Source organism: Saccostrea echinata, unplaced genomic scaffold (genome assembly GCF_033153115.1).
Source record: "Saccostrea echinata isolate AGI-Se365-2 ecotype Australia unplaced genomic scaffold, CSIRO_AGI_Sech_v1 ptg000032l, whole genome shotgun sequence".
Lineage (NCBI taxonomy): Eukaryota > Metazoa > Mollusca > Bivalvia > Ostreida > Ostreidae > Saccostrea > Saccostrea echinata.
The window spans coordinates 6,061,330-6,085,936 of NW_026889781.1; the positions used below are offsets into that span (position 1 = coordinate 6,061,330).

General features: G+C 33.2%; 1 long non-coding RNA gene across 1 annotated transcript; it reads right to left on the reverse strand.

The window, feature by feature from the left end:
- Positions 1-812: 812 nt before the first annotated feature.
- On the reverse strand, positions 813-16,266 carry LOC133197981 (uncharacterized). The gene is made up of 3 exons (XR_009722474.1): positions 16,105-16,266; positions 6,834-7,247; positions 813-1,396 (listed from the first exon to the last, which is right to left on the reverse strand). It is a non-coding gene; the product is annotated as an uncharacterized LOC133197981 (long non-coding RNA).
- Between the last annotated feature and the right edge of the window lie 8,341 nt (positions 16,267-24,607).

Below are 24,607 nucleotides of genomic sequence, written 5' to 3' on the forward strand. Positions count from 1 at the left end.
ATTTGAACAAAATTAAATCTCTATCATAATGATGTTGTAATGTTGGCATATGAATTTGCTTTATGTCACCCTGCTAGTTTTTCACTTATACATATTTTCATGCAAAACTTTTAACCCCTCTGCAGCTCTATCCTCACCTTACGGACAATGAAAAAACTTGAACCTATGTTCATTAAGAAAACTCTTGGATAACATTTGTCTTATATGACCAAGTTGTTCTTAAGGTATTCAATGTATAATGACCATATTCTGTACCTAATAAATGAATTGTCCAGTGTTTTTAATCAAGTTAGCATTTGAAGATGTTATTAAATAAAAGTACACCACCAAAGGAATTTACAAAATTTTGATTATTGTCCAATTACATGTAATTGCACCTTGAATTTTACACTGAAGTCTATGGGCAGCGCATGTTTTGTTTAGATATTCTAAAAGGTAATTTGAACTTCATACAAATCTCTTGTGAAAATATGCATAAACTCTCTCCTTAATAAAATATGAAATAAATAAGTCATCTGCTACAGATATATTGACAAAATTTAAATTTTCTTCTTTGCATCATGGGCAGATAACTCTTGAAAATGTTTACGGTACAAAATGGTCAGTTTCTAATATGTTATCAGTCATGTGAATTTGGTTCATTTTACGTTCATCATTATCTAGCAATACATATTTAACTAGTTTAAAATGATTCAAAACTGCTCAACATTCCTTCATTATACATTGAATACCTTAAAATGAAAGATTTTTAATGACATTATCTCATTTTTCATGTTTCTTCATTATCTCCCCTTGAAAAAGGATTCAGCACCTTTATTTGAATAAGCTTTATTCCTTTTAAGCAGAGATACATTGTACCAAATGTGGTTTACATTGACCAAATGTTAGAAAAAAAAAAAAGAAAATGTTAAAAGTTAATGAAGGACAAACGGTCAAACATATAAATGTTGCATTGTTGGATACCAGAGACTTCTTTTTATCAGAATTGTGCAATTGAGCCTTTGGATAAGGTGAGCTAAATTCCAAATCCATGTTTTTTAGCTATGGACCTCATTGTTTAAACAGGTGTATTATATCTCCTTGAAGTAATTAATGTACACCATATACAAATGTAATTTTAAGGCAAATCACTTCAATTTATTAATATTGGTACAATTCAGATCCGAATTCCACTGGCAACTGTCAAAGGCAATCTAGTCTCACTTATAGATGAATCAGAATGTTTTTAAATGTACTTTTAAAGCTTTAATTCACAGCAGATTTTGTTTAACTTCCAAGAAATAATTTTTCACACTGGCTGGCTCTCTCAGTTGGGCATTCAAAATGGCTGCATGATGAACACTAGGAACTTTCTTTTGTCATGGTATTCTTCTTCAGCTAACCATCATGCATGCATCTATATTGAAATTAAATTTAAATGATCATTTAATCATGCATGTTTAAAAAAAGCACTTCAAATCATCAAATGCTTCCTGCATATATATATATATATATATATATATATATATATATATATATATATATATATATATATATATATAGGATCTCCCATGATTTGTAGTTGGATATGATTTTTATCCAACGAGTTGTGTTTTTTATCCCTGAGCCTTGGCAAGGGGATAAAAACACACAACGAGTTGGATAAAAGTCATATCCAACAACAAATCATGGGAGATTCTTTTTATCCCATGTTTAATACTTCACAACCAATGTTTTACACTGTTTTATATAGGACTCCACTTTATTTTACTTCATAGCGCTAACGCAAAAACCATTGTGACGTCACAACTGTGGATTATGAAAAAATTATCCCATGAGTCATATCCACGGGATAAAGGGGTAAACATGGGATAAATATATATATATAACAGTATATTATTTGAATTTGGAGTTATTGGCAAGTGTAATCTGGTTCCCCTTAAAAATTTAAAAGGCTATAATTCTGTCAAAAATCAACAAAGTGGAATGAAATGCAAACTTGATCTGTAACTTAATTATCAAGGTACACTCACATATACTAAAAATCAGCTAAATGTAGTAATGGGTTATATGTTATATTTTAAACTGTAAATAAATTGAATATAAAATAGTTTAATAAATGAACACATTGCCATAAATAAATAAATATAAACTTAAACTCCATTTGATAATTACATTTACTAACCTTACTGCACATATTGTATGGTAATACTTATTTTAGATTTAGAGTTATCTTTTCATAGTTAGAACTCTCTAGTTTATTCATTAGTATATATGAGAACCAGTTTAGAGGTTAGGAATAGTCGATTGGCTATTCTTGTTTTGCAGAGATTTTATTGGTAGGTCATTGAGGTCACATTCCGTAGTGAGTTACTCTTTGTTCTTTTAAAATTCACTTTGAATCCAGCCACAAGCCAAAGTGCTGGGATCTTGTCTAATTAGATATTATATATTTCTGACTGGACTATAAGACCTGATCACAGTCCAGATATGGTTTAGATAAAGTAGCGGTAACACCTATGTATGCAGCCTAGGTCCACAATTTGGGCTGAATTATATATCTATAAAATAGTATCCACATCAGAATTAAAGAACCCTAAATTACAAACTGACCAGTGTTTTCATCATTCATGGGAAAACCCGGTTACATAAATACACGTATAGATCTGCGAGTGTTTATTTGGTGGCATATTTCTGCCCCCTACATGCAAGATAAATTATGTTAACATGAAGCATAATTATGTAGACATGCGATTTATCTATGTCAACATGCAAAATAATTATGTAAACATGTGAGATATATATGTAGACATGCGACTTATTTATCTCAACATGCAAGATAATAATGTTAACATGCAACTTATATTTGTCAACATGCGACTTATTTATGTCAACATGCGAGTTATATATTTTACACGCAAGATGATTATGTTAACATGCAACTTATTTATGTCAACATGTGACTTATTCATGTCAACATGCAACTTATTTATGTCAACATGCGAGTTATATTTAAACATGCAAAATAATTATATATGTCAACATATGCATGCAAGATAATAAGTTGCATGTCAACAAACATATCTCACATGTTGACATAATTAACTCGCATGTCAGCATAATATCTTGCATGTTGACATAAATAAGTTGCATGTTAACATAATTATCATGTATGTTGACATAAATAAGTCGCATGTCTACATAATTATCTTGCATGTAAACATAAATAAGTTGCTTGTCAACATAATTCTGTTACATCTTGCTTGCATGATGTCATATAATGGCGTGCGTAAGTAAGTTTACCAACATTAAAATTAGATTCTCTCGAGAAGTTGGTAACTTGCATGTCAACATAATTATTTTGCATGTTGGCATAAATAAAGTCGCATATCTACATAATTATGTTGCATGTTAACATAATTTATCTTGCATGTAGGGGACAGAAATATGCCACCAATGCCCATAGTTTAGAAAAAAAAAATCCAGAAAACCAAGTGACAAAGACAGACAGACTGAAAGACAGATAAAGGAGAAACCTGTAGTCCCCTCCAGTTTCACTGGTAGCTAGGGGACTAAAATAATTACATAATATGGTGTACAAATATTTTGGAGACTCTGGAACAGTAGTATATTCATTAATTTTAAAATGTACATCATGAAAATATTGATCTTAGTACATGTACATGATGTGTCATAAATATATAAAATATATACACTGTTTATATTATATATACACTGTGCTGTAGAAAGTCTGTCCATTGCTAGAATTCATTCACCATTTTTTTTAAATATGTTGTCAACTTGGTGTCTTAACCATATCCCTCTTATCAGTTAAACTTACACAATTAACATGATTAACTGACACGTAAACTTGCTTTCAACAGATTTTATCTAAAAATATCTCCTGATTTTATTGCAATTATAAATTCATAAAATTTATATGTCCTTTATTTGTCGCACATAGTCTCTTAATTAGGGGTGTATTAATTGTTACACCAGTATATGGAGATACCTTTCAACTGAAGTTGGTTACCAGTTAAAGGCAATCTTAATTATCTTTACTTTTCTTGTTTTCAATTTAAAAATCAGAAAAGAATTTGAGTCATCTTAAAGTACAACTACACTGTACTTTATAAATGTAATTTTTTTTTTTGAGATATAGAATTTTGGATTACTGATTCTATAAACATGATAAATTATATTTATAAACAAACCATATTTCATAATGATTGAAGAATACATTTATTCTTAACAATTTTACAGTGGAAACTTCTAGGAATTTTTTTTAATATGCTATAGAACAGGTAGAACAAAAGTAAAAAATTAAGTGATATGCATCAATATATATCATAAAACACAAGTCAAAATATTGTCGTCGCCCGCGTGGCACAGTGGTTAGAGCATCTGCTCTAGAGTCGCGGAGTAAGGAGTTGATCCTTACGTCGCGGGTTCAAATCCCACTGCGGGACGTGGAGACCGGTCCTTCGGATGAGACCATATAAACCGAGGTCCCGTGTCGCAGTAGGTGCTGGCACGGAAAAGAACCCTCACTGCTCAATGGCCCAGAGTGCCGAGTATAGGTCAAAATTTGTAGCCCTCCACCGGCAAGTGGTGGCGTCTCAATATGAGTGAAAAGTTCTCGAGAGGGACGTTAAACAACAAACAATCAATCAATCAATCAAAATATTGTCATGATTAATTTTTTTTGCATTTTGATACTCATCCCTATTTTTAATTAAATGAATATTTACTCTAGACTTTGTGTAAGTTTTGAATGAGAAAGCATTTATGAGATAAGACTCAAAACAAAGCTAGTTGCTGATAACAAAGCAGGAGGCCCATGGGCAACAACACTCACCTATTAGTCACTTTGGCCTTCTGTTCTGCCACAGATTTTTTCCCCCATATACATGTACTCCTATGTAAAATTTTGTTGTCTTTTGTGGCCCAACCCTATATATAGGGGCCATCATTTAATAAAAAATGAATCTACACTACCATGATGCTTCTTACATTATTATGTTTCATCGTGGCTTTGTTGTTCTTGAGAAGAATTAAGCATTTTAAAGATTTATCCAACGTAATCCCTATTGTGGCCCCACCCTACCCCCAGGGGCCATGATCTGAACAATTTAAAACCTACGCTACCTAAGAAAGCTTTCATCTAATTTTCATCTTTTCTAGTACAGTATTTCTTGAGAAGAAGATATTTAAAATTTTTCCTACATACCATATATACTCACCTATAAGTCGGTTTTTTGGGAGTTAAACTTTGGTCCAAAACTCATTATCCGACTTATACACAACTTATAAAAAAAACTGGTATTTTAGTGGGTCAATCCCTCTAATTTAAGCTGAAAAAAATACAACTTATTCCAGTTATTGATACTTTACTATTCATTATTTTAAACCTACTGGTATCTGAAAAGCTTTATTCATGCTGTACTTAGGTTATTAAGTAGATGGAAAAGGTTCATGACAGTAAAAGTAATCTATCTTTAAGATTTAACAAGTTGAAATTCAACAAATCATAACTTATTTCAGTTATTTAAACCTAAACCAACCTCACTTTAGAACTCTTGCACAAAAATCTACAGCTTTGCACAAAAAATGTAAGACATACTAAGAGATTGTACAGTAATATCCAAGGATTTTAGGAAAATTAGTCTCACTTTTGGCAAAATTGGCGGAAGTTATATATATTTTGATAAATATCATCATATCTGCTCAGGAGATATGAAGTCTGTTGAGTATATTAATAGAAGTACATATATTTACAACTTTCTCAGTCTTACATCATCTTAAATCTGCAGCAAACTCAAAATATTGATGTTTTTTGGCAAAATTGATAGGCATTCTATGTTTTAAGAATTAACTCAAATGAGTTATTTCTTTGTTTAGTAATAAATAAGTGAAGTAACCTAAAAAAGTTATTTTAAAAAATAACTTGATTCCATCATGCCCCTGAGTGTTCTACTTTATATATATTCCCTGCTTTTTTCAATACTTAGGGACAACCCTCTTAATAGTCCAGTAGTCTTGAGAAGAAGATTTTTAAAGATGTTTTTCCTATAATATTTTCAATGTAAAACATCCATTCCCTATTGTGGTCCCACCCTCCACCCGCGGGGCCATGATCTGAACAATTTATAATCTAATATTCTGTAGGAAGCATTTATATAAGTTTCAGCTTTTCTGCCACAGTGGTTCTTGAGAAGAAGATATCTGAGGATTTTTCCTATATATTTCATTGTAAAATTTTCATCCCCTAATTTGTGGCCCCATCATGCCCCGCAGGGGCAAGATTTGAATAATTTACAATCTACACTACCTCAGAAAGCCTACATATAAGTTTCAGCTTTTCTGGCTCGTTGCTTCTTGAAAGAAGATGTTTCAATGGCCCTAACCTATTTTTGCATTTCTTGATTATCTCCCCTTGGAAGGAAACTTGGCCCTTCATTTTAAAATTTAGAATCCCCTTTACCCAGGAATGCTTTGTATCAACTTTGCTTAACATTGGCCCAGTACTTGGTTCTTGAGAAGAAGTTGAAAATGTGAAAAGTTTACAGTTGGACGGACAGACGCTGGACAATGTGTGATCAGAAAAGCTAACTTGAGCTTTCAGCTCAGGTGAGCTAAAAACTGGAAAAGGGGGGGGGGGGTGTTAAGTCACACATGCACCTTGTCCATTAGCTTTCATGAAAATTAAAAATATATGTACATGTATTTAAAAAAAAAAAATCAATGTGAGAAGCTACATGTAAAAATTAGTTAAAATTAAATGGTAGTAATTAAAATTGCTAGGTCATTAACAATCAAGATAACTAATTAATATGAATGTTTAATTTACTTACCAATAATGAGATCCAAGTTCAAATAGCCATATTTCCAATGGTTGATTCTTTGTCATCAAAACTCCTAAAATCCGTCTTAGTCTCAACTCCCACATCTTCCTTGAATTTTTGAGAATCATGAGTTTTGTTAATTTTGTCACTCACTCACTCATGAGTTCAACAGTATTTTTCTGACTTTGTGGAAGTCTGAAGACAGTCCTTAGGATTACACTCTACTATTCTTTTTTCTCACACTCCCATGGACTTTATTCTGAATTGTGTCATATTTGGTTTCTCACAATCCTTAAATCTTTCTATTGTGGCTATCTATGCTTCCTTTAAACTTGGTTGATATCATGTGTTCTATGATCCACCACAAGCTGTAGAACAGAGGTCCTTCTTCTTACAGGGTTTGTTGATAAGAAATGTTCATAACTGAAAAGACAAATTGTTTCCCATCTATTAGAATTTTGCAGACCTTTACTGAAATATGAAGATTACAAACAGTATTTAAGCTCAAAGGTGCATTGAAACATTACTAATTGTGAGCATAGCAAACATAGATCTTTAAAACATCAGAGGTGGGATCAGTTGCCATGGAGGAATAAGCATCCCCTGTCAACTGGTTACACCTGCTGTGAGCTCCTTGTCATAATAGGGAGAATGGATAAATCTGTTGACAATTCAGTATAAAAATAATGGCCTAGCACTTTCTGTATGAAAAACATCAGTAAACATTTGACTTATGTGTAGACTATATTTGTTAACAAGGTCATTGTATCAAACCAGGGTTTGACATTTTCTTTTATGACTACTATACAAGTCGGGCTACTTCCCATAATTTTGACTAGCACTGACCGTAAAAACACTTAAGCCCCGACCAAACTTAATTTTTTTTTCTTTTTATAACCTGGTATTTTAGTGAAAAAAGTTCGAAACAATACTATCTCTCGCATGTATTAAGATAATACATTTTGTCAGACTTTTCCATAGGTCGCAGCCCATTGAGTCGGGTTAAACAGAACATGCAAATATTATAGGGCTGGCTTTAAAGAACATGCAAGGAACTTTAAAAAATTATTACCGTAAATATAAATAAATTAAAGAATATATTATTTGATATATATTATTCAATAATTTTCATACCAATTGATACTGAATGAAGCTAGTTTCGATCGCAAATTGTCTATTACAGCCAGGATAAAAATAAGGATTAATTGTGTCATGCTGTGAAGTTTTCTTTTTCAGAGCGATGGCTGTGTTTACAATCAGAAAATTAAACTAGAGCGAGCTCGTTGCAAAGCAACGAATAGGTCTTCCGTTGGAGCTGCAGAAGGAAGAAGTGACCTTGAGTCAAGGTCATGCCACATTCTAAAGTTATACATGTAAGCAATCTTGTAAGGGGAAGCAACTTACAATATTTCGCTAGGAAAAACTGTAAAGGAATGTATGTGACCTTGAACATTCCAAATGCCTTGCGTCAAACCATGACACACTCTCGTCATAAAACCCAATCTGTGTGTTACCGACTTGAAAAGTTCACAGTGACACGTCATGTTCTTTTAGTCCATACATACAGTCAAAACATCTTATCCTTAGTGACCTTGAACTTGAGTCAAGGCCATATCACACTCTGCATGATACCAGCAATGTTTCACTAGTACAAATACGGTAGCGAAATTACAGTTTCTCTGTCAGTGACCTTGACTTGACCAAATGACCTTGCATCAAGGCCATAACACACACTGGTTAAAAGCAATCCCAGTCTGTGAGTTTCTGAATGGATAAGTTCAGCCATGTTTTTTCAGATCATACAGCGAGTCGGAATAATTTGTTAGGTTCAACATAATGATTACAAAATTCATTGAGAATGTTTTATGCCCAGTTTGGATAAGTAGTAAAACGTGGAGATCGGTCCTTTGGATGAGACCGTATAAGGTCTCGTGTCGGGGTAAGTGCTAGCATGAATAGGATCTCTCATGCTATAAATTTTGAATTTACCGGGTGGCAGTAAATACTGACAACCGGTAAATTCAAAATTTACAACATGACAGATCCATGGCACTTGATTCTACCTCTGATTTCAAAAGATTTGCACTGTTCCTGATTTGTATTGTTTGAATGGTCTTTTAAGCTTGAATGCTGCACAGGTGCTTGTGGACAGGACCCCCCCCCCCCCAATATACACCCCGGGGTCCAAGAATATTTTTATTCATCTTTTCCCATAAATTAATCTTCTAGTACACGTTTACAATGTATTCCATATGAAAAATCCATAAAAATAACGTAGAATTAACGTTTTATTAAAAAATCATACCCGCGGTATTATGAAATAGAGAAGGTAAGTCACTTCCATTTGTTAACACTGGACCCCTCTTGCATATCGGGCCTAAAATATCATATATATGTACCTACCACATGTCACCAAAATATGTTATTATATCTTGTTTCGGTAGATATTTTTGTCTTTAATCGTGCTATTTAAACGGAAGACCTTAAATAGTGTCTGTGGCTGTCACTATTTCGGTGTTTTTCAGAAACTTGATCGTAGAATTAGTCAAAGTCCACAACTGGACAATAAACTGATAAATCGGCTACAGTATATTATCTGTTCACAGAAACTACATATTGAAACTGGAAAAAAAATAATCCAGAAGCAATTCATTTCATTGAAATTCTATCATGAATATTTTGTTTTAATCGATGGACTCGATGAATCAATAAACTGACCGAAGGAAAAACGTTGCACGTGCCGTAACATTCTGTACTTTTTTTTTTTTTTGATTTTACATTCTACTTGCATAATACATGTACATGTACATGTACATATATATTAAACAGAAACATAAATACCAAGCCCGTCGGCATTTAAAAAAAAGTAATAAAACATAATTTGATTTGATCTATTTTATTTCATTTAAACTCTATTAATTTGTTTTAAAAGTATGATTGATCTTTTTCCTTTTAACATACACTCAGGGTAAAAAAAGAGAGTATATATTGACTCGCGTGACTTTCATGGTTGTAGTTACATTTGAAAATGAAGAAATAATGAAATAATGAAACGTTGAAGGGACTGGTGTGTTGTATGGCTAGACAACGCCTTGCACATGCAGAGAAATTTACCACAGGTACTCTAGGACAGGTGTGTGAAACCCCTAGGGCATGCCGTTTCCTGATCTTGCTCTGCTAATCCCTATACACAGGAAATGATCGCGACTAATACTTAATACACAAAGAAACAGAATATATTCAAGTAAACTTGGCATTGATTTTTTTCTTGAGTATTATTGAGAATAATAAGTTTTAGTGATATACCCCCCCCCCCCCCCCCCGTTTTAATTGTTTTGTGAAGTTCATCACCATGCACATTCCATCTTCTGTAATTGGAGAAATGTTTAAATTAAAAACAAACCACTGTTTACAAAAGAAGTAAATATCGAGGGGAAAAAAATTGTTATATTTTATTGATATCTTTTATAACGTTCACGCGCCCACTCACTGCAAACGCTCACCATCGAATATTACAGCTTTCCGGTCATTCGACAATTTCAGGGAAATGCTTGCACATTAATACAGTAAAGTGAAATTATTTAAATGAATTATATTGTTCTAAATTTGGTAAAAAAAAAAAAAACAAAAAACAAAAAAAACATGAACAGTATATAGATATATTTTTTTCCTCATAAGAATGCTGAAAACTGTTAATCGAAACTCGCACTGACTATTGTTTAGCACGTGTATGTAACATTGCAGTTCGCATATAATTTGAAAAGAGAAGTTATTAGAACTTATATTTCCGACATTAAAATTTGTCACGTTAAACTCTCAAATGACTCAGCTTATAAATAGTTTTCTTGATACTATTTAAAAAAAAGATGTCGCTTTAGTGTTGATATATAACTTAACAAAATTAATAATAATAAATAAAATAAAATAAAAAACGATTAAATATATTCTGCTTTACATTTTTTTTTTTTTTGTTCATTCATTATTTTCACCTTTTGCGAAATAAAAGAAAATACTTTCATAAATATACATACACTGCGGGATTTTAATTTGTTTTTTTTTAAAGAGGGAATTTCGCAAAATTCCTGTTCGGGGAGATAACTCCCGTTTGTTTACGAAACTAGTTGATCGATGATTTAACCGCGGCGGGGACAGGTAGGTGATGAATTTCCCGCGGAGGGAACGCGGTTTACCTGTCTCATCTGGCCAAATGTGCTTAAACCGCGACGGGGCGCGGGAAATACGGGATCCGCGTTGCCAGTACTGTACATGTATAGTCAATCAGATTAGAAATACAGCGACTATCAGAATTTCGGGCCGTAAAAAAGATCTGATTTTGATTAGATTTCAGGTGTAGGCGAATGTGTGTGTACTGAGGGGTTAGTTAATTCATTCAAGATTTATTATATTGTTCGTTTGGACGAAGGCTTCATAAAAAATATACACACTGCTTGTACAGGTACACATCAATGAATGTTCAGATTAATTCAAAAATCGGTGGACATTAATTGATTTTAGTTATCTAAAGGCAATTAATGTTATTTCCAGAGACATTTACATTTTCTGTTTTTTGTCTCGGATTTTTCTTTTTTGTGATTTACCGGTTTACAAAGGCCTGTGTTTTAACAGCTGTTCATAAACGCTGTCAATTAATATATGATCAGAGAAAACGAGACATCTCCCGGTAATTCATTTCTTATGGAAAATATATGGATTGACATCTTAGTATTTACCTGTGTAATTACGATGTTACAAACCGTGACGATGACTGGCCAGGAGGACTACCCGTTATGAGAACAACTCATGATCAACTCAGCGGACCTATAATTGACTTTAATATATGCTGTAAATCAATAAAATCATTTCAGTTTAACCGATATTTTATTGCAAAGATAATGGGAAAAAAGACTTGGGATTTAGAATTTTTCTGAATTTCAAACGCTCGATATGCATATATTTGGGGCGCTCTTGCATATGCACTTATAAAACGTGCACGTTCTGTACTTGCATGCGTGTACATTGTATGTATCCGTAAAACCTTAAGAGAGCTGATAAATGTGTTCTGATTTTCAGAAAAAATAATGGGAACCTATAAATAATTACATGTTTATCATTTTGTTCGCATACAATAACAAGTTTAGTAGAAAAAAAATTTGTTCAAGGTTAGGTGTCTAATAAATTTGTAATATTCAAATACAGTTACGCATGTATGTCTCATTCTACATATTTTGGAGGCGCGTGTGAATGTGGGATTTTGTATTTCCATACGCTCGATATGCATATATTTGGGGCGCTCTGTATATATACAGTTGTACATTTTAAGGGCGTCGACAAAAGAACGTACATACGTGTATATTAGATTACATACATGTACATTTAAGTTTCAAAAGTTCCATTACTAGTAGGAATTAATTAAGGTTACATATTTTGAATTTTATTATGAATAAAACAGACAATTAACTCGATATCGAGAAATAAATTGTTTATAAAAATAACTATGCAACTTTCCTGTAATTCAGCGAATAAAATATTAAATAAAATGCACCAGCGATTTAATCAAAGATATTATGAAATAATCTGAAAGATTCAACATATTTATCCACTCATGACTTAGTTTACAAAATGAATTTGGAATGGCCATTCTATGATTTGTTTTGTGTATGACTAGGTCGCTGGATCACACACGCCGATTGATCCCCGGTGACCTCCTTTGCCACGCGCTATCGAGGGAGGTGTTACATAATTGTAAACACACAAGGTGAATGTAAAAGGCGCACACTTAATGCCTGTAAATAGTCTATGCTTCAAAGTTATGTTTTATTTTCTCAGTATATTGTTTGTTTTTATATGATAAGAAGAAAAGGTTATCTTTTTTCCCCTTTTTTTAGTAGACTGGTTTATTCGACTTTGAAAAAAATGAAATAAAACGAAAAGTTGTCAAAAAATAACTTGGAAATAAAGCACAAAACACTTCAAGAACCTTATTCTAAAGAATATTAGCATCTAATGTAGCCAGATTTATTATTTATAGTAAGTTTATTTTAATTACACGCATGAAGAGCTCTCGTTTACTTGCTGAATGAAAACACTTACCTGTATATGGGTCAAGCTTCTGGCGCATTTAAAACACAAGACTCGAACAAAATAACATTTTCATGAAATCAGTAAGATGTTAAAGAACAACTTTTTTAACGACAGCCATTTCGAAATATTTACCGTTTTTGAGTTATAAAGCAAAACCTTTAAAGGGCTCCAGATCCCTAATTTGAAGGGCCAGCCCCTTTTTAGTGGTGTCAAATGAAAGGCCTTGAAATTGTGCACAACTTTTATTCTACATGTCTTATCAAAATATTTTTACTTTTAAAGATACAAAGGAAAATATGTCTAAATTTTCGCTCTTTTAGGCGTTCTAAATTTTGACCCCTAATTAGCGCCATTTTGAATACAGAAATCGAAAAACAAAAACCAATGTGCACAACTTCAATCCTTCTATTATCTAAATTCGGTAGAATTTCTGCTCTAGCTATTGTAGTCTCGGAGCCTTTGTCTGGAAATGAAGCCTAATAAATTTTCATTTAAAGGGCAATAACTCAAAAGCGGAAGTGACTTTTTGAATTGTTTGACAGCATTCTGATAGAGTTTTGTAACGTCTATAAACTCTGCAAATTTAAGCAAAATCCGTTGAGAAATGAGCGAGATATGAGGTCTCAAAGTTGGCGTCTAGGAAAAAGAAGAAAAAAAAAAGAATAATAATCTTAACCATCAGAATCAGTAGAAGGTCTTCCGTTGGAACGGAAGACCTTAAAAATATTGTTTAAAAAGTTTATAGAACATTTATTTGAAAGACTGAAATGTGAGATAACATTATTTTATTCACACAACTAGTCAGTCTAGATCACGAACATTTGACACGACCGGACCACTCATTTACTAGACTGGGTCAGTTGGACATGCCTTAGTGTCAAACCCTGCAAACACAGAATTTGCAAAATGTTGGCTATACCTATACCTGTATACCTTGGCTATACAACTTATTTGCCAATAGCTTGCCCCATTTTAGTAATTGTTTGTACATAGTACACATGCTCTTGCCCTTTGAATCAAATGGGAGACATAAACTCCATATGCAGGTGATAATGCTACATAAGTAAGGTAAGTTAATAATTATAGAAAAATGAAAGTTTATAATAAAGTTTAGTTGTTACTTTGCCATTAATGTCTTTATCTAGTAAAATATTCAAATATGAAACAGATGCATCAGCCTCTGTGGTGTCTTTAATTTTGAGTTTAAAGGGATATACATGTGAATAAAAAAAAGTTAAATACATGTATAATGAACAGTGATCAATCTCAAACAATCTATAAAAAATACAAATCTGTGAGAGCCTGGATAAAACAAGGACCCCCTGGAAATCCCAGAGGTGGGATCAGGTGCCTAGGAGGAGAAAGCATACTCTGTTGACCTGTCACACCAGAATAAATTAATGTAGGAATAAAAATGAATAATTACTATCCATTGAAAAAGCATCATCAATATATTTACATGTACATAATATATCTAATCATGTACCGGTAGTATGTATAGGATAGGAAATACAAAATATAATTATTTATAAAATAGTGTATTTTCAACTTAAGGTCATAATATCATTTGTTTCATTATATTTAATCATGTAAATAATGTACCTGACCACCAACATATGGCATGTGGCTTAATTGTGCTATAGTTAAGCATGTATCAAAATTTAATTCTAATTATAGCTTTGCTTGGTGTTCACATGGAGTTAATGCAAAGAAATTTAATGTACAGTAAATTAATTTGCATTATTCGCATTAAGGGGGGACAGGACACATGTCACATGATTGAATTGACTGCATCATAGTCAAAGGGGCTGACAAATAGATTTTTTAGGCACTTGTCTGAGGGCAAGTGCACGGTCAAAATTTACTTGCCCTACCCGAATTTTTGCTTGCCCCACCATCATGACCATAATCTAATACTGTATATATTTATATATATTTCAAAAAATAGGAAGACAAATAATGAGTAGATCATGCAAGCCCCTGTGTCTAGCTCTATTTCTATGACTTACCGGTACATATGGATTTAATTTTTTAAAGTCACTTGCCCACGGGCAAGTGGTTGATAAAATTTCACTTGCCCACCCTTAAAATTCACAAGTCACGGGCGTTGGGCAATGGGATTTGTCATCCCCTTTGTTACTGTTAATGTAGGTGCTAAACGTTGTTAAAATCAGCATTTTTTGTGTAATTTTTGTTCAACTTGTTAAGCTTAAACATTTAATGTAAAATAATTAAGAGTTTTAAATGATCGTGTAAATATTTAAAAATTGTGAAATTGATCGATCCACCCATCTATTTCTTTATGCTACAGTCTAACGAGTCAGTGATGTCATATATGATCTCTCAGTGCAATGAGATCATGCAGGTATATGTTGGTTACCTGGTAAGACTTAGTCAGTTTAAAAACATAGAAACCATATACCTATTAGGTCTATGATAACAGATCACAATCAAGGCATCGTGATGTATTTTTTGAAGCAGGAACTACAAAAATAATTTTTACGTGTTTAGTAGCAAAGATTCTCTGAATTAATATTTCATTTCGGTTGTATAAGTTTTCCTGTGACGTCACAGTTGTTTTTCCCGTACTCGGAAAATGTAAAGATGAAGCGTTTTTACCACGCTTATGTATTGTTCAATTGTGTCCTCTGTGATATGAGGTAATTATCTTCACCTTACGATATTGCTACAGTTGATTACGGTACTATGAAGAAGGACTTCAGTTCAATCGTAAATCTTCAAATATTTATTGACAGAATTATTTCCCAAATGAATTTTTCATCGTTGAAGATGTCTTGAAAAGTATTCATCCAATCCATATACATTGTAAAATAGCAAAAATGCTTAAAGAATTTTAATTCTATATATATTCTGAATTCTTGAAGAGATGCATGTCCTTATACATATTTCTTGTTTGTGCTTAAAAATTTCCATTTTAGACTTAGTTATGGACCCGTAAAGACGAAGAACCAAAACTATTTACAGACACTGTGAGGAGCGATTTTTGTATGGCGATATCACTTAAATAAGTCAAGAAATCTGAACGCAGAATTACTTTTAAAATGTGTATGACATATTAAGTTAAAAATATACAAAATATGAAAAAAATTCATTGACTAGATTTTTTTCAGCTCAAGGCCTTGTTCCTCCTTAAATTCTCCGTGTGAATGTGGTCCAAATTTAATCTGCAGTAACTTACATTTAATTGGAATAAAATCCTCCTTGTGTAGAGGACATTAAATGTACATATCTCATACTGTACATCCTCATCAAAGTTTCACAACCAGTTCATACATATTCTTGTCAGCTGTCAAAATCACATTCGCATGATTAAAATGAAAGTAAACGTTAAGTTGAATACCGATCCCGATTAGAATCAAGACCAAGGACTGTTAAGGACCCTCTATCATGATCTATACACTAAATCAAAAATGTTTTTATTCCAAGATAAATAAATTGAACACTTTATTTACATGCTTTCTCACTCAAGTAAATGTGTAGAGATTTCTGTTCATCAATACTTTAATGTCTTTGAATATTTTTCTTAGGGTGTAAATATGCCATGTACCCTAGCTATGTTGAACATGTTGAAATTCAAGAAAATAAAATAGATCTGATTAGCTCATTATCTATACCTTTATACAATATGATTTTCTCATTCAATTGTTAAGAATGCTTGCATTAATTGAAATTCAGTAACAGACTGTTAGGATTTCCCAGGGCAAATAAGTCTCTATCTCCATAAAATACCATAAAATCAGAGCTCTTTTGGTGTGCAGTATATACTACAGTGTTATTAATTTGTATGTGAAAACTGAAATTAAAATAATCATGGAGGGTAAAAAATTGGGGGGGGGGGGTTAAAATCTTTCAGATTTCTTCTAATTCCATCACAAAATATATAAAGAAAACTTAATTTATGCAATCTAAGTAATACACACTGTCAGATGATGACATTTCTTGCTCATTTGAAATAACATATTATATTCTTGGCACACAGACCTCTTCACTATCAACAACATGTTTACCTTTTAAATTAAATTTTAATAATCTGGTTAAGTGGTAACAGATCTAGATTCTCTTTATTAACAAACTTCTCTTAACATAATTGTTCACTCAGGTTTACAGAGTCTGCCAATCGATATCAAACATTAATTAATAGAGTCCCTCTGAAAGATTATGAGGCCCTTTATATTTTTTGTTGTATATTTAAATGTCTTGTCTTATTATTTTTGATACACTTACAAATAACTTGTTCCTAAATACTAAATAATGAGTAAACTTGAGTTTGGTCTGAAATTACTGTGCCTTTCCAGTCACTGCACTTAAAAATACTTAATGCATCTGCTGTACGTTTTACTCACATTAAAGTGTTGGTTATATACTGTAGATCGAAGCACAAATTTTCGTGGGGATAAAATTTTGTTGATTTGAATCCGAGAAGGTTTTGTGGGCATTAAATTTCTTTGTTACGAATGTAACCCGACTCATTATACATGTATTGTAAAGTAAAATTTCATGTGGGGATTTAATTCTGATGATAATGTTAACAACAAACAACTGTCGAAATAAAGGAATATAATTCAATCTGCTTTTAAAGTATATATTGTATACCGATATATATACATGTATATAAAATGTAGCTACTCTGGCCTTTCTACTGATAATGTAGATAAGTGAGCAAAGTCATCTAGTGTGATTACATTTTTTATTACTTTGAGGGGAAGAATCATAAAACCTGTTGAAGTTTTTGATTTTTTTAATTTTAATTGCCCCTAATTAATCCTATAGGAATATGGCCTCAGACCAGTGATCGAGTTTTCATAAAGAATGAATAGATCCAGTTTTACATACTGCCAATGTTAGCTTCAGTAATTTATGCACGATTAATACCATATTCCAAAAAACAAAAATGACTTTTCCCTGCATTTTCCAGTGCCTCATGTTAGAATGGGAGGGAGTTAGAAAATTTGCAAGATTTCAAACAGCTACAATGTACACATGCTACATAAATCTCTGTTATTTATGTCTCTATGACACCCTTGATGACAGAAACATTTTGAAGGATTTATAAATATTGTAAATGTTCAATCATAATTCCATATAACATAATTGTATTCTCTGCAGTTGGAAAATCTTTTCATTTAGATCTTTTTAAAAATCCCTGAATGGAAGTAAATCTCTTCATTTTAAATTTCAGTGGTTGAATTATACCCCAATAAAAACATGATTGTATAGTGTGTACCCCTCCTTCTTTGTCTTTTTTTTTTGTTTTGCTGAAAATAAAAGTGTGCACATCATAAAAGAGAATTTATAGTAGTTCGTATTATTTTGTTTAATATATTACATGGTATGCCCCGACCACAACAATAGCCAATGGTGTTATAGTGTTAATTATCTGTCCTGTACATGTTTATAAAAATGGAAATAGCTAAATGATGAAAATTATCGGTATGACAGTCAGTTCCAAACATCTTTTTTTTTTAATCCTATTTAGATAATTTTATTTTACTTTTTATCTGGACTATTATTGGTGAAGTTCTTTGTCTTTTAAACTGAACCTTTAATTTTTTTTTTATGATACTGGCACAATTAACTGATAACATACAGACTTAATTTTGAATTCATTGATCCTCCCAAATATTTGCCGGTCTTGGACCGACAGACTGTCATTAAGGTATTACATGTAAAACAGTACTGATTCATCATGTTCATGACAGGAAAAGGTATACAGATCATGCTGATACACAAACACATCATCATGAACACAGATCATTAGAACTTCAGGTAGTGTTTGTTTTTTTCCTGACATGTAGCTTTTCACTATTAAATGAATATTATATAATTGCATTCATACCATAAACTTCTCCCTGCTGTGTTCGGAGTAGCCATGAACATTAATAATTTCTCATCTGAAATCAATCTTTCTACCTGAAATGTATTATGATATACATGTAAGTTTTAAAACATGCATGAATTCCATGATAAATAGGGAAAAAAAATTAATTACTGTAACTTAAATTAGTAGAAGTCACATCATATTCATGAATCATCACAGCTATATTTACATATTTTCTCAAAATTGCCCCAATGCAATAATGAGTGCATGTCAATAAAAATGACAAGTATCAATCTTTAAATTCTCACACATTAAAATTGGGGCATGTGACATGTCACTGTCTAAATGCACAGCATGTCTTTGACATTAATATCAACTTATAAAGCTGCACTATACCCTCAGTTTGCAAGGGCTAGAAGACCACGTTGAAGCAGGGACCTCTACATGCTTAACAATTATATCATTATGTCCCTGGGAGAAGTAGACAGCGCCCCCCCCCCCTCCCCCCTTTCATCATTTAAACTTGCAGGAATTATTTCTAATGTTTACGCCTCAGTCGTACATGTGTTTTTAGTTGACAGCTTAATATGTACACAATATTAACAATGATTTTAACAGCCCACGTACCTATATATAAGCCAGGCAGACTGAACGTTTCCCCGGCCCATAACACATGGCGTGACCGACTCTACTTTCGTTTTTAATATGAAACCTTCGAACTTTGCATGACACATAAACAAGATGCGAAACACAAGAAAACATTTAAAATTTCTGACAGTATATTGTGCTACACAATGCAAAAGATCAACGTTGATTTGAAATCGGCCCATAACACATGGCGTGACCGACTCTACTTTCGTTTTTAATATGAAACCTTCGAACTTTGCATGACACAAACAAGATGCGAAACACAAGAAAACATTTAAAATTTCTGACAGTATATTGTGGTACACAATGCAAAAGATCAACGTTGATTTGAAATATGCTATTAGATACAGATACAGATACAGAAATAATTTCTCTCCGCGGGTACAACGTACATAGGTCAATACGGAATGTACGTGTTTACCTTCCCACAGACATCCAGATATAGAAAAGATTTCTTTATGTTTTTACTAACATTAATAATAATAACTTTTAGTAAATTGGTTTTTACCATTTATACTGCAATTATGCAACGATGCACATTGTAACTATACAGCATATACATGCATGTATACATACCGTAGGAAAATTCTAGAGTAGACAATTAATGTCATAATGGACACATCTTTACTATTAATTCATAGGCCATATTTAATACATTAAATTTATTTAATTTATTTACAGATTTTGTACTTACCTTTTACAAAGTTGACTTCGTCCCTATGTACATGACTAAGTGTGAAACGGGTACTTTATTATGATGTCATTTACGACGTCATTTGTGTAACGAGCATGCGCACTTGCAATGTGTGTAAGTCTCGCCGAGAAGAAAAAATGATGGATCGGTGGTCATCGTATACACACTCATTACACAGATCTCATGAATCCGGTCAAATTAACACTTCAATTTTTCGAAATCGGATGCATCCTAGGACAGTTTCTAGTTGATTTATGACAAAATCCAACTGAACACCACCATTTCGTGTTCATTTGGATTTTTCCGTGTTCATTTAAACGTGTGCAGTCTAAAGCACGTGTCCAATTGACAGGGTTTACAAACACACACACACACACACATACACACACACACACACACACTATATATATATATATATATATATATATATATATATATATATATATATATATATATATATATATATATATATATATATATATATATATACCTAAAATGTATAATAAATTATATAATTATCACAGTGTCCGGCAATAAATATTTTAGAAAAGAAAAAACGACAACTCAAGTTGTTAACGTTAGCGCTTTCATTTCAAATTCGTCAGACGTTTTATTTTAAACATTTGACGTTAAAATGTTATGGTAATGACGGTACCAAAAATACAATGACGTCACAATGAGAATTCGGGAAACAAGCAAAAACGTAATTGTTGAAGAGCATTTAGGAATTAAACAAATATAAAATAAATTATATTAAACTGTTCAAAGTTGGTTTTAAAGATTTATTAAAATGTTTTTTTTCTCTTTCTCTTCTTTCCACCGTGCTGTCAGTAAATAGTTTGTAAAAGGGAACAACGGTGAAATGTCCATTACCGCAAAGGTCCAGGTGTTCACTAACTTTGACCTGTCTATGTTCCGGATGTTGAATATGCTGTCTGTGGATTCGAATACGTGTACGGAGAGCAGTTCCAGTCTCGCCGATGTAAAACTTTAAAATTTTTGGTCCCAATTTGAAAGGTTCCCTTCTTTTATGTATGGACATGTTCCACAACGACGGTCGGGGCATTTCCTGACTGAATGTGCGTTATTTTGTTGAAAATGCGACTTACATAATAAGCGGCGGAGGTTCTTTGGTTGCCTCTTACTATTGATGAATTGGAAATTTTGAAGAATTTTTGACATTCTCTCGTCGGTTTTAAAAACTTCATCTAGATGTTCATTCATTCATTCTATCTTTATTTCCTCCAATAGGAGATTGCATGAATATGAACACATCAAATTATAGGAACATTACAAATATATAAATAAATATATATAAATACATATTCATCAGGGGAAAAACAGAAGAAAATTATATGTACATTAAATTACAACAGGTAAGAACAAGGCTGCTGACAGGAGCGATGTACAAAGGTAAGAACAAGGTTGCTGACAGGAGCGATGTACAAATGACACAAAACTTATATGTACAAAACAGATCTTTTTAACATCAGAAATAAATATGACAGACTATAAACGTGTACAACGTAGTTGTCTGTTAAACCATGCTGCTGTATCCCTGAGGAACCGAAAATTAAAAATTTGTAAACTGGACCCATCAAAATGAGATATAGTGCTTGAGAAAGATCTAGCGCCCAGCAGAAAAAGATAAAGGTCGCGTGGACAGAGACCGGAGAGTTCGGCACTTAGTATAATGTCAAAGTCCTCAATTATTGTGTCCCACCATGCCTCGCGGAAGGCAGTTGTGCCAAAACAGGTTGTAGAGATATGCTCAAAAATGTTTCTGAAGTTTTCTTTGCAGAGAAGACAAGGCTTTGGAGGAGAGTCTGGAAGAATCCATAGTTTGGCAATAAATTGACAGATTTCTATTTCATGAATGTTGCTTGGAATTTCCCAGATAGTTTGCGGAGGTCTCCCTGCGTTTATTGTATTGAACAGAAGAAAGGATGGGTCTGAAAACATCCGTTGACGTCTTGCTTCTAGGTGTAAATTCGTGACAGCTGCTTTGACACACCTTTTCCACAGGTACTTTGGAGGAAAGTAACCATCTTGTAAGTATATTAACAGGTGTTGATGAAGGTTATACTTGAGCAGGAGAGCCATGACATCGTTGATAAAAACCATAATGTTTAAGTTCGGGAGACTGTATGTAAGAAAAAAGCAGGTGGAGAAATATCTGTTTGGTGAATGTTTTTGTGTCCAGTTCGCATAAGCGAATTCGAATATTGTAGATACCCATACTGGGACACTGACCTTGAATTTCATGAAGCAGGTCGTTGATAAAAACTAAATAAAAGAATGTCGAGAGTATCCCACCTTGGCGAACTCCTTGAGACACAGGAAACCAGTCCGAATTTACGTAGTTTACTACGACGGAGCAGGAGGTATTTGTATGGCAGTCGTCGATAAGAGTCCAAAGACGACCAGAGACTCCCAAGCGGTGTAGCTTATACATAAGACCGTGTCTCCAAACTGTGTCGAATGCTTTCTGGGTATCCAGGAAAGCGACGTATACCGGACTTCTGAGTTCTATATTGTGATATATGGTTTCTTGAAGGTTGAAAGATGCAGTGAGGCAGCCGAGTTTTTGCTGGAATCCTTGTTGTTGTGTGTTTGGAAAATCAATAGTGGAAAGATTGTGTGTTTTAATCCTGAGTAGTAGCAGTTTCTCGAAAATCTTAAGAAGGCACGGAAGTAAAGCTATTGGTCTATAACTGTCAGGTGATTTCCGTGGTTTGTTGCTTCCCTTGTGTATAGGGACAATAATGTCTTTTTTCCTGGAATCTGGGATTTGGCCGATTTTAACAATAGAGTTAAAAAGATGCTGTATACACAGTTTGAGTCCCGAGCCTCCGTAGATAATATGTTCATTCTGGATTTTGTCTAACACGGGAGCTTTTCTGCGTTTTAACTCACTAATGATTGTGGAAATTTCGTCGGTGATGACATCTCCACCTGGAAAGGATTTATCGGTCAGAATTTTGGCACTTGATTTAAGATCGTAGTAAGATTTTTCGATAAATTGGAAGAAGTCAGAGTTAAAGGTTCCATTATCCTGTGGATTGTAGATATTTTCGAAGTGATGCGCAAAGCAGTTAGCTATATCCTCAGGGTTTGAATAGGTAACATCTCCAAGTTCTATTTCAGGATATATTCGGGAGCTACGAGGTCTTTGTCGTTTAATGAGCTTCCAAAAGAGTCGCACATCACACTCAGAAGCTTCATCGATGTCCTTAAATACACTTGTCAAGAAATCGTCGTGTGCGGATTGAAGCTCTTTACGAAAGTCCCTTTTGGCGCCTTTATAGTTTCTATAGGATTCGTGACACATACCGCGTGGACGACCTTCACTTAACCATATCCTGCGTTTTTGTCGTTCTGCATCATGGGATTGTTTTACTTTTGGCGTCCATTCCGGTTTTAGATATGGTTTATATTTAGACACAGGGATATACTGGGATGCAGCATTGCGTAACAGACAGTTAAGATCAAAACAAAAAACATCAATATCATCAACACAATCCAGATTTCTTTGTAGCAATCTTCTAGATTCTTTTGAAACAAAGTCTTGATATGATTTGATTTTACAAGAGTCAGCTTTATGCCATGCTGGCAAACATTGAAATCCTATATCTAAAGTACGATTACTAACATAATGTTCAAGAACCATGGAAACAGGAAGGTGGTCAGATGTACAGCTAATTAAGCCTTCCTCAAATACATGATACGTTTTAACATGCTTACAAAGAGAATTGCTACAAAATATATAATCAAGTGTAGACTTAGTTTGCAGAAAAGTAAATTGTGAACCAGATGCGTTGAAATAGACACGGGGGCATCCTATGAAGTTACGCATTACAAACTGTTTGAGCAAACTAGATTTGTACACATTAACATGACCAGAGTCTGTGTCATAACAACTAGCATTGAAGTCACCCCCAATAACTACATCTCCTATGGATGAAAAGTGAACTACAAGATCTTCAAGTAAGCTTAACTCATTAGCATAGGACTGGATAACATTATCTGCCGGAAGATAAGCACCAAGGATAAACAGGGAACGTTCGCATGATTGTTTGATTTCTAATCCTACTATACGTGATGAGTCCATTTCTGCTAACTCACATACAAACTGTTTTAGATCCTTTTTATACAAAATTCCAACTCCACCTTTACCTAAATAACGTGAAAATTGGGTATTTTCAACAATGGGTTCTGTACGAACATAACTTAAATAGTTGGAATGGATGGAGTCTAGATATGTAGCATTATTTGACTTGAGTTTGTGTTCAGATACAATTGCAATATCGCAATTAACATAATCAAGCATTTTGGACAGACAAATTGATGATGACATAATGCCTCTGACATTCCAAGAAAAAATACTGAGATTACCCGACATGTGTGTAAATAATGATAAAATACACAAATAAGCAAATACTAGAAATGTTTGTTTAATCATGACTACTAGTATGGTCTTCCGGCTCCCAGTCTTCGTCAGCATAGTCTGCCTCGTCGTCA